We start from the raw sequence: 11,561 nt of genomic DNA on the forward strand, positions 1-11,561 counted from the left end.
ATAGAAACATCAATGATGAGAGAGAATCATTGATCAGTTGCCTCCTGCACACCCCATACCGGGGATCAAGCCCACAACCCAGGCATGTGCCCTGACCAGGAATCGAACCATGACCTCCTTATTCATAGGTTGATGATCAACCACTGAGACACACTGGCTGGCCTCTCTCTTTTTTATTCCAATGTGGATATACTGAGGATTATATAAATCTTCAAGTTCTGGTTCTTTTATGCTTAACAATTCCTGACAAAATCTATATCCCTTCTCTTGCATTTTACTGTAAGCAGTCCAGAGAAACCAAGCTAATTTTCCAAAACTTTGCTTAGAAATTTCCTCAGCTAATATCCAATTCTATTGCTTCCAACTTTTACCTTTCACAAAAACACTAAAGCACTGTTCAGCTGCATTTTTGTCATTTTATAATAAAAATTGTCTTTCTCCCACTTTCTAAAAACATGTTTTTCATTTGCACCTGAGACCTTACTAGAATTTTCCTAACAACCATATTTCTAAAATGCACCTCAAAACTCTTCCAGCCTCTACCCATTACCCAGTCCAAAGCTGCTGCCCTGTTTAGTTTTGCTATAGCAGCACCTCACTGCCAGTACCAAAGTCTGTGTTTGTCTACTCAGGCTGCAATACCATATCTCATAAACTGCGTGACTGAAATGACAGAAATTTATTTCTCTAACTTTTGGAGGCAGGGAAGTCCAAGATCAAAGTGCTGATCAACTTAGTTTCTGGCAAGGGCTCTCTTTCTGGTTTGTATGAGGACACCTCCCTGTGTCTCACATGGTGGAGAGGGAGTGAGAGTATGGGCTCTGCTGTGTCTTCGTACAATATAGTGATCCTATTGAATCAGGATTCCACACTATGACTTCATTTAACCTTACCTTCTTATAGGCCTTATCTCTAAATATAGTCACTTTGAGAGTTAAAAATTTTGGTGTACACAGTCAATAGCAGTTTTTCAGACCATAAGTTCTGTAAAGAATTATAAGAAGGTGAAGAACCTGGGACTTAAGTCAGAAAGGATGTGAAGTTTAAACAAAAGTATGAAGAATTAGGAGGAAATTTTGTTTCCAGAAGGTTGTCTGATTTATTACCCTGATCAACCCATTCTCTGAAAACATGTAAAAACATTGCTAAATTGTTTTGTTAAACACTCATTTAAATGTTCTTGGTTAATACTCTGAGACCAAACATTAAGTGAAAGCAGGAACCCCAGGAGGCAAGCATAGATAGAATCCTGCATTTACTTTGAAGGCATTTGTAAACATGGGTGAAGTCAAGCCAGATCCTATAGCCCTGGTCAATAATTTAAGAGCACATTTTAAACAACCTTGCCCACTGCTGAGATGATTTCAAAGAAAATCTTTTGCTTGACAAATATTGCTAAATGGACAAAAAGTCTCTCCAGAGATTTAGTAAACAAGGGTAAGCTCCAGCCAAGTTTTCAGCCAATAGTACAAGTTATCTTGTTTGTTATTAGAATTTCACATCATAAATATATTGTAAAATAGTAATGGGAATTATACAAGGTGGGGCAGGTGTTTGTATGGAAAATAACACCATAATTAATAGATAATAATTCAAGAGTGAACACAGTATTTTGTATACTCATAACTGTAAACATACTCTTGCCCCACCCTGTGTTATTCACAAGCATCTGCCAGAAACAATCACACATCTTCTCTAGAAACCAAATTCTAACTTAGGTCTCCACAAAACCTACATGTAGTTCTCCAAGGAGTAGGAACTCAAAAATATAAGGAAACAAGGAAGCAGAAGTAGAGCAAAAATAAACTAATAAACTGGCTAATCATTACTGCTTATGGTCACTTCAAATATTAGAAGGTAAGAGATTAAATAGTTAATACCTTTGATAGAACAAATTATTGGACTGACTATGCAAGTAATAATCAAATGACTTTAAAAATGTTCAAGTAGATTTGAAAATAAAAAATAATTCTCTCAGAAAAAAAATAAATTAGAAACCAATAGCAGGGCTTAGTAGAAAATGGGACTTAAATGAAAATTTGCGATTTGGAGAAAAAAACAATTAAATAATATTAGAAATGTGCCATAAGTCTTGTTCGTATTCAAGATGATATTTTGCAAAAATGTGGGGATAATTGAGACCCATCTTAGAGTCTGTCTGTTCCAGATTTCCATCCATTCCCTTACATACACCCAAGATACAATGGCGAAATAGGTATAGGATAACACCTACAAAAATCACCATTCAATAAGGGATACATTTGGAGGTATAAAATAGACAGTGGTCTAAAGAAGTTCTAAAATCCTGGTTGAAAAATATTGGGATCCGTTGATTAGGTTTTATATCCTAGGAATAATTTTCATTGGTTTTCAGCTCTGCCTTCTGAACTCTGGTTTCTGTCCTCTGAGTCCAAGTTAATGAAATGTATCACATGTTCAAAGCTGAGTATTTTAATCAGTCTGCTGCCTGAAGATAGAATTCTGGGACCTCCAAAGAACTCTTTTCATTTTGCATTCTCTCTGTCTCTCTCACCAAGTTGACAGAATTTTCACTGAAATAGTTTCCTGAGCTAATTTTTGGATCTCCTGTGACTTTAAGGAGGCTGAGTATTAAATCATGCTTCCTTTTTGTTTAACAGTTAATTCTTCCAATTATCTTTCCTCTATTATATTCTACTAAAAGCATCACGAAGAAACCAAACAGCGGCTTTCACACTTTGTCTGAAAATCTCCTTAACTACCTAACCAAGCTTATCACTTTTATGTTTCGCTTTCTACCTAATTATAAGCCACACTTTTGTGTTTTCTGCCAGTGTTTCACTCCTTTTTGCACACTCACTGAGAGTATCCTCTAAGTACAGATTCCTAATAATAATAGCCTATTCAAGACAAATTAGTCTTTATATGTCATACTATTAATTTTTTTCAACCTCAGTACATAGTCCTGTTTCAAAGCCACTTTCACAATATTTAGATATTTGTTACTCCAGGATCCTATTTCCAAGTATTAAAATACATATTTCATATATTGTTGCCAAAGAATAGTATCACAAACTTAGCAGCAAAAAATTACACATTATTATGTCGTAATTTCTGTGAGCCAGAAATTCAGATGTGGCTCAGTTTGTTCTTCTATAAGGCTGCAAAGAAGATGTCAGCCAGGTCTGTGTACTCATCAGAAAGTACACAGGGGAAGGACACTCTTCCATGCTCACATGTATTGTTGGCAGCATTCAGTTCCAGGCAGGATTCCAGACTTCTCAGTACCTGACTGTTAACCAAAAGCTGCCTTAAATTCCTTTCCATAGAACAGCTTATAGAAACTTGCTTCTTCTAAGCCAGTGAAGGAGACAGCTCAGAAAACTTACATTATAATCTTATGAAACACTAGAGGCCTGGTGCACGAATTCATGCAGGGGGTGCGGAGGGGAAAGTCCCTCAGTCCGGCCTGCACTCTCTTGCAATCCGGGACCCCTCAGGGGATGTCTGACTGCCGGTTTAGGCCTGATCCCGGCAGTCGGACATCCCTCTTGCAATCCAGGACTGTTGCCTCATAACTACTTGCCTGCCTGCCTGCCTGATCGCCCCTAACCGTCTCTACCTCGGCCACGGTCACGGAGGCTTAGTCCGGAATGACATCCGGAAGGTCGTTTGGCTGTCTGGTCTAATTAGCATATTATGCTTTTATTATTATAGATAATAGTGGTGGAAGTTTTTATCAAATTCTACTGGTTTGAAGTAAATCACAAGTCTTGTCCGTGATCAAGAATATGTTACACAAGGACTTCCAGATGGTTTGGATAATCATGATCTATCCTGGAATCTATCCACCACAGCTTTTCAGAAATAATAATGCAAGTTAGAAGACAATGGACACATATCTTTTTATTTATTGGTTTTTAGAAAGAAGAAAGAAGAGGGCGAAAAAGAGAGAGAAACATCGATGTGAGAGCAAAATATTGATTGGCTGCCTCCTGCACACCCCCTACAGGGGAATGAGCCTGCATATGCCCTGCTGGGAATTGAACTGGAAGCCTTTCAGTGCATGGGACAATGCCCGACCAAATGAGCCACACTGGCCAGGGCTGAATGCATATCTTCAATATGATAAAATATTTACTCAGTAGCACTTGTGAAAAGGTCAAACAGATTATTTTCAAATAATCTAAAACAATATTTATTATATTGACTCTCATTAATAGAAATTGTAAAGACAATTTTTAAAAAGTACAGGAAAATTCATCTCAGTGGAAATGCTAGAATGTGAAAAAGAATAACATGCAAATATAGTGGTAAATATAAAGTTAAACATAAATAGCAATTGAGTGAGGAAAATCAATAATAAATTATTTTAAGTTTCAAAAGGTTTCAAACTAAAACACCAAGAAATAAATACACAGGAGGGAGGTGGTGAGAATCAAATTGTTAAAACTCTTTGAATTATTTTGAATGAGAGTACAGACACTGATTAATTTCAAATATTGAAAATAAAATGTTAATGCAGCAATGTTAAAAAAGCTCATTCAGTGGTGCACCCACCACAGGGATGACCCTCCTCCTCCTGACGATGATGAGAACAAAGAAAAGCGAACAGATGATATTCCTGTTTGGGACCAAGAATTCCTCAAAGTTGACCAAGGAACACTATTTGAACTAATTCTGGCTGCAAACTATTTAGACATCAAAGGTTTGCTTGATGTTACATGCAAGACTGTTGCCAATATGATCAAGGGGAAAAGCCCTGAAGAGATTCGCAAGACCCTCAATATAAAAAATGACTTTACTGAAGAAGAGGAAGCCCAGGTACGCAGAGAGAACCAGTGGTGTGAACAAAAGTGAAAAGTTGTGCCCGACACTGTAACACTGTAAGGATTGTTCCAAATACTAGTTGCACTGCTCTGTTTATAATTGTTAATATTAGGCAAACAGTAGGCAAATGCAGCAGCAAATCAATTGTATTAGCAGAATATTGTCTTACCAATGGACATGGACAACAGGGGGATGGGAGCATGAGTGTGGGGGGGGGGGAGTTTGGGGGTTAATGGGGGGGATGAGGACACATTTGTAATACCTTAACTAATAAAAAAAATAAAAAATAAAAAAAAGAAAAGAAAAATAGGCATTTAAATATTTCTAGAGAAAACTTTTAAAATAAAAATATAATGTTCAACTTTCAGATGACTTAAAGAAAAAAGTAAGTGTAACAAAATTCTATACCAAAAAAAGGAAGAAAAGAGGAAAAATAAAAATGGAAATCTAGGGATGGGGAGTGGAGTACAAATAAGGTGGTAGAGACAAATCTAAAGAAAGAAATATACATTTGTGTAAATATATACACACTCCTAAAACACACACAGGTAAAAGATGAAAATATAATTAATACAAGTGAGAAAACATTACAAACTAATAGTGAAAATATAACAATTTGTAGATCATCAATCAATATTAACAAAACAAAACATGGTTATCTGAATAGCTGTAGAAAACCCACTTGAAAAAGTCAACAGTCATACATGACAAAAAAATTCTTAGCAAACTAAGAATAGAAAATATTTTCTTATTCTGACAATATATTAACCAAAGTCTATAGTAAAATTGATACTTTAAATATTGAGGTATTTTTTTTTCTGGTTTGGAAATGAATAATACTTAATATTATCATTTCTATTCAATGCTACCCTGAAAGTTTTATCTAGCATATTCGGTCAAAAAAATCAACTAAGGACATACAACCATAAAAATGAATAAAATTGCCATTCAAAGATAATTTCATTACATTTTATTGATATTAATTAAAATTACCAAAAAATGGAGAACTATATCATGCCCTGGGCTGTAGGATCTATTATAAAAAATATGTATTCTTCCACCATTCATCAATAGGTCCTATAGAATCTAGTGAAAGTATGACGGGTTATAAGAAAACTTAAAAGCTGATTCTCAGTGTATGGAAGAAAAATGGCTTAGAGTAACCAAGATATTTTAAAAGAATATAAATAGGTTTGATGGTCTGATCGATGCTTCTCTGTCTCTGGATCTGTCTTTGTTCATCAGTTTATATTGTTCATTGTATTCCACAAATATGTGATATTCAATAGACCATCAAACCTTATAGGGAAGGCAGGGGAGGGTGTGGGGAAGAGGGAGAGATTAACCAAAGGGCTTATATGCATTCATATAAGCATAACCAATGGACACAGACACTAGGAGGCTGAGGGCATGAGCTGGGGTGTGGGGGGAAATAGGGGGATAAAAACACATATGTAATACCTTAATCAATAAAGAATAAAAAAAGAATATAAATAGGATGCAGTAAGAAATACAGCTTACCAGACACCAAACATTATAATAAAGCTACATTGAGACACTATTTTCTGAGTATCGGATAAACAATTTGATGAATGCATCAAAAACAGACCCATATAATCAAACTTTTGATTTATGACAACACAGCAGATCTGAGTAAAAAATATCTGTGATAAATTTGACTATGTTGAAATTAAGTATATATTATTGTACACTTTAGATGATATTTCAATACATATAGATAACAAAGTATAAAGACCCCTAAACCTGTGAAGAATAAGACAAACCTCCTAATAAGAAAATGGGCAAATATTTGTAATAAGAATATCCTAAAAGGAGGAACCTGTGTGGCCTATAGACATGCCCAGCATTAGTTATCCAGAAACTGCAAAGTGAATCCCATTTGATATATACCAGTTTAGCAAACATTTTAGAAAGCTAATAGCTTTAAATGTTGGTGACAATGTAAAGAATACTGTTGCAGGAGGTAGGTGGTGATTTGCTTTGGAAACCATTCTAGCATTGTGTAATAATGCTGACAATTAAATGCCGTATATCTCAGCAATTCCACAGCTACATTTTCCCAGCAAATGACTTCTACATATACACTAGACAAAGTGTACAAATAATGGTCATGTAACAAGTTGTTTTAAAATACCAAGAAGTCTCCAAAATATCCATCAATAATGGTATAGGAAAAGAGATTGAAATATAGTCAAATGTAGAGTACCATATAGAATGAATTGTTACTTCCTGAGACAATGTTGATGAATCTCAAGAACATAATACTAACTAAAAAAGTTTCAGAGTTCATATGTATTATAATTCTATTTACCTAACTTCAAAACATGCAAAATTAAATGTTTCATTAAGATATAAGTATATGTGGTGAAATCATAAAGAGAAAGAATTCAATGGTAAACACGGGAGAATGGTTCTCTCTGAGGAGACAGAGAATGGAATTGGATCTAGAATAGTATACAGGCTCCCAAAGTCTGATTAAAATATTTTTTTCTTAAGCTGGGCATTTTTAACTCTGGTATGTGATATAATATTAACATATAAGTGTATATCAATACAATATTAAATATTGGATATCTATCTAGATATTCAACAACTATTCCATATGTAGTAAAATGCTATTAAAAGCAATTAGTAGGTTTTAAAAATATATTTAGTCAGAAAATTTGATGATGTTAACCCATGTAAAATTAACTGGCGTGACTAAATGTAAAGGTAAGATTCAGTATTTCATTGGTTAGCTGGGTTAAAGTGGTGACTCTCTGTCAGGAAATGAAGGATGATATAGGATCCCCAGTGTGGCAGATTGCATTGTGCTTTGACATCAAGGCTGGGGACAATGAACTTGTCGCTATTAGTGGTTCAACACATTGTATGTTTTTCATCTATAGGAAACATAACGTTAATGTATCAATGCTATTCAAAATATCAAGTTATACTTAGCCTTTTTAATTTTAACAAAACATGTTTAATAACAATGGTTGTCTATTGGGGAAAGAAGAACTGCATGGAATAAATTGAAGATGGATTTTAGAAATTATTGCGTCTTGCATTATTAGCTCCATCCCCCCCCCCACCCAAATGTCTTGTAAAATATAACTTTCATAATTGAATAATCTTCCCTTTAGCAAGATTGGATGAGAAAAATATCCTGATGCTGTTCAGTTACAACGTAGTTCCCTTGGGTTAGAGCTTCTGCTTGTTCTCTCTTACCAAATATAAAATAAAGAACAATTCCTTCAGCCAGCAGGTAATGTTCCCCCAAGTGGTATTTTTTAAAGGGTCTCACATATACATAGTATTGACTAAAGTGTCCTGCACTTTGCAAGTGGGTTATTCCATTATTATTAAATTACAAATGTTCTATTCTCTTCTGAACATGTCTTCTGAGACACACTAATTACTTAATAACCATTATTGACTTTGAAATGAATGGAAAACTGTAGTCATATAAAGTTAAACATCTCTAATTGCAGGCATTTATGGTCTAAAAAGCATAGTATTTCAAAGAGAATATCAAGGATATGTATAATATTGAGACTATATATAATTTAAATGACAAACATAAATGTTTGCTTATTTTATATTTCTTCTATCTTAGGTTCCTGACCCAAACTGTGAGGACAATACCACCCTCCCCCCCAATTCAAAGGAGAAATAACAAATTATTGACTCCAGTATTCTTGAAGAATGAAATACCAATAAAATGCTTCATATACAAACAACACAAAATAAAAGGAAACCTTGTGCTGCTTAAGTAGTGAGTATAAGAAAATAATTCCTTAAAGAATCCTTCAGCAACACTGAAGTAGGAAAGGATCCATTTTTCAAGTCATTAGTATTCCAGTCCAGACCAAGGACAAATAAAGACCAGAACATATTGCCAACTGCTTTGTTAAAGCTGAGTTCCTCCCTTTCATTTCGCTGCCACAGTACAGAAAGTTTCCTGAATGATAAGCAAGTTTTTTTCACATGTGATCTGAATATATTTTAATAGAAATAAAAAAATAGAAGTGTACTTCTTGAAGAAAATTCTGGCCATCATATAGCCGAAAAGTGTTATTTGTCATACTGTCTTGTTAAGCATTGCAGGCATTAGAATACATTTTCTAAGCTTTGTTCTCATTTAATTAATCAGAGCAAAAATTTCTATTTAATATTTAAACAAGTTGTTTAAATATTAAATATCAGGTCTTTTTTTTTCCAAATATATAACTGAATCAAATGCTATGTGGGGATTGTTTTTTAATTCCTCTATTCATTGCCCATCCAGTGAGGTGTAAAAATAATTTGTCAGCATATGTCACCACTAATTAGTGCAGGTAAAATCAATTGAACTCTTCATTTGTGTATATTTTTAAACTACTCTTGTCTCTAAATAAATAAAAGTTGTTCACACATGCACAGATACATATACCACACACATATATATGACAGTAAAAATAGTAGCAACAGAATTGGTGACAGTAACTTTCCTAAAGGAAATGTATTGCCAGATCTTCTGGATGCATGCTGGCCTAGAAATTGATATTGTTCTTATATTTTAATTATATTAATCAGAAGTTTCATCTTCTGGCTTTATAAGCTACATAGCTATGATTCACTCACACCAGATTCAGGCCACACCATGGCTCAGCAGTACACTGGAATCTGAATAGCCATAAATTCTAATGTTGTCAGATAGCTTGGATAAAATAGTATATATTTTTTAGCTTTTACTTTTCTCCTTTTCAAAAATGGAAAATTTTGTATTCAATGGATTTCCCAAATAACACTAAATTTAAAAATTTCTTAGGGCTGTATTCTACTTGTATTAATGTAGCTCCATGTGAAACATGGAGAATTTTTTAAAATCTCTTGTTAATCTCACTAATTAATAGAAGGACCTTTGTAAGACCAGTGGTGAAAAGAAATGGTTGAAATGGGGTCTTTGTGATCTATATAGATTCAGTGTCTCTGATATGCCTATTGATACTGTTTTTTAATAATTCAACACTTCTTATATACATTTTGAAAACAAGCACATATTTGACAAATGGAAGTTTTCATTAAATCCCTAACAAAGTGCTATTCACTAAATATTCATTAGTGTAAATAGTCAAGGTCATAAAATTTTACACACAATTCATGTACTTACAAAAATTAAAATTTGGCATAAGACATCTTAATAAAATATTTGTTTATTTTTAAATGCTTAGATTTAACTATACATTTGCTTTAGGTAAGTTAAAAGTGATTAAAATATTAAAGTAATTTTAAGACTTAACATTGCCTCATCTAAAGTATATGTTTGAAGTACAAGTCACCTGGATTGCTAGAATCCCAGAGTTTTATCTTTGGGAGGCTCAAAAGCATTTGCCAGCCACATGAAAATTAATATTGACAAAATATATTTTGTTCCCAAAGTTTACCAATTATAGGATAAAATGCTGAGTCTCAAGGAAGAAGTGAAATTGGAATATGTCTCTGTGAAATGAACATATTGAGAACTACTAGCTTAAAGTTAATTTTGAGTAAAATACTGTTTCAAATTGAATAAATATATAGAACAAAACATATCAAAACAGTAGTAAGGAAAGAAAAGATGTGAAAATACTAATATTATACTCCAAACAAAATAATGAAACAATAAAGTAGCAAAGAGCAAATGGCTAATAATGTCTGATTCTTTAATGAATGATAGGTTGTTATAGTAATGTTTGAAGGAGCTTTTCTTAATCTAAATATAAACTTTCACAATAATGCTATTACTTTATCAGCTTTTTATTAGTAAATTCTGCAGGAACTTATAAAACATTACTAACACTACAAAACTGAGAAAAAGTAGAAGCTTAAATTTAAACATAAAACACTATAGGTGGGAACTGTCCAATGGAACATATAAAATGTGAACATTCTTTAAACAAAACCATATTGATTTTAACCATTGCTCCTGTCAGATGCATGTAAAATTAAATAAGAAATGGTTTTCTACTGAGTCAAAAGATAAGTCAAAGTGCATCTACATTTCTATAAATGTACTTGATAGGAAACTCACATTTTTATATTCCAAAATAATTCATATTATCTAAAGAAGGTATTGCTGTAAGTTAACTAGTTATTAACAGCATCCAGTTCCAAATAGATATATATTTAGTGTGTGCATCTAGATATAAAAACATAGCAATAACACATATTTAGAAAAAGTACCAAAATCCATAAAAAATAGACTTCACTGCAAAAGTGAGTCAAACGCATATACAGACAAGTCAAATTTTCCTTATGTAATAGCAATTATTTCATGTAACATGATTTTCTTGAAAGTAATCTCATGAATAAGTACACTTTATTCACATTGACCTATGTTAGCCAAACTGAATAATAAAAGAGATTTAATAATAGTGGGAAAGGCACAAATCAAGAAAAGTAGACATTGATATAAAAGTTTTTGGCTAGATATAGCATAAATGGAAGAAACTGAGAAGTTACTATAGCAAGTGAAAAGATGAAATAAAGGTATACATCATTTTAGCAGAACAGCCTCACATTCCAGATAGTAGTGGATTAATGTTCTGGAACAAGCTCTTTATTAGTATCATTTTATTATTTTTTAATGTACCCCAATAGAAATATTTTTTTATTTTTTTGCACATTTAAAAAATATTTATTGTTGAAAGTATTACGTATGTCCCCTTTTCCCCCCCGTTAACCCCCCCAGCCTGCACCTGCACCTGCCCCTACCCCAGGCCTTCTGT

General features: G+C 33.4%; 1 pseudogene across 1 annotated transcript; it reads left to right on the forward strand.

The window, feature by feature from the left end:
* The first annotated feature begins 4,491 nt into the window (after positions 1-4,491).
* LOC102438517 lies at positions 4,492-5,005 on the forward strand (annotated as a pseudogene). The gene has a single exon (XR_001348582.2). The product of XR_001348582.2 is annotated as an S-phase kinase-associated protein 1 pseudogene (transcript).
* The last annotated feature ends 6,556 nt before the right edge of the window (positions 5,006-11,561 follow it).

Source organism: Myotis lucifugus, unplaced genomic scaffold (assembly GCF_000147115.1).
Source record: "Myotis lucifugus unplaced genomic scaffold, Myoluc2.0 scaffold_74, whole genome shotgun sequence".
NCBI classification, from domain to species: domain Eukaryota; kingdom Metazoa; phylum Chordata; class Mammalia; order Chiroptera; family Vespertilionidae; genus Myotis; species Myotis lucifugus.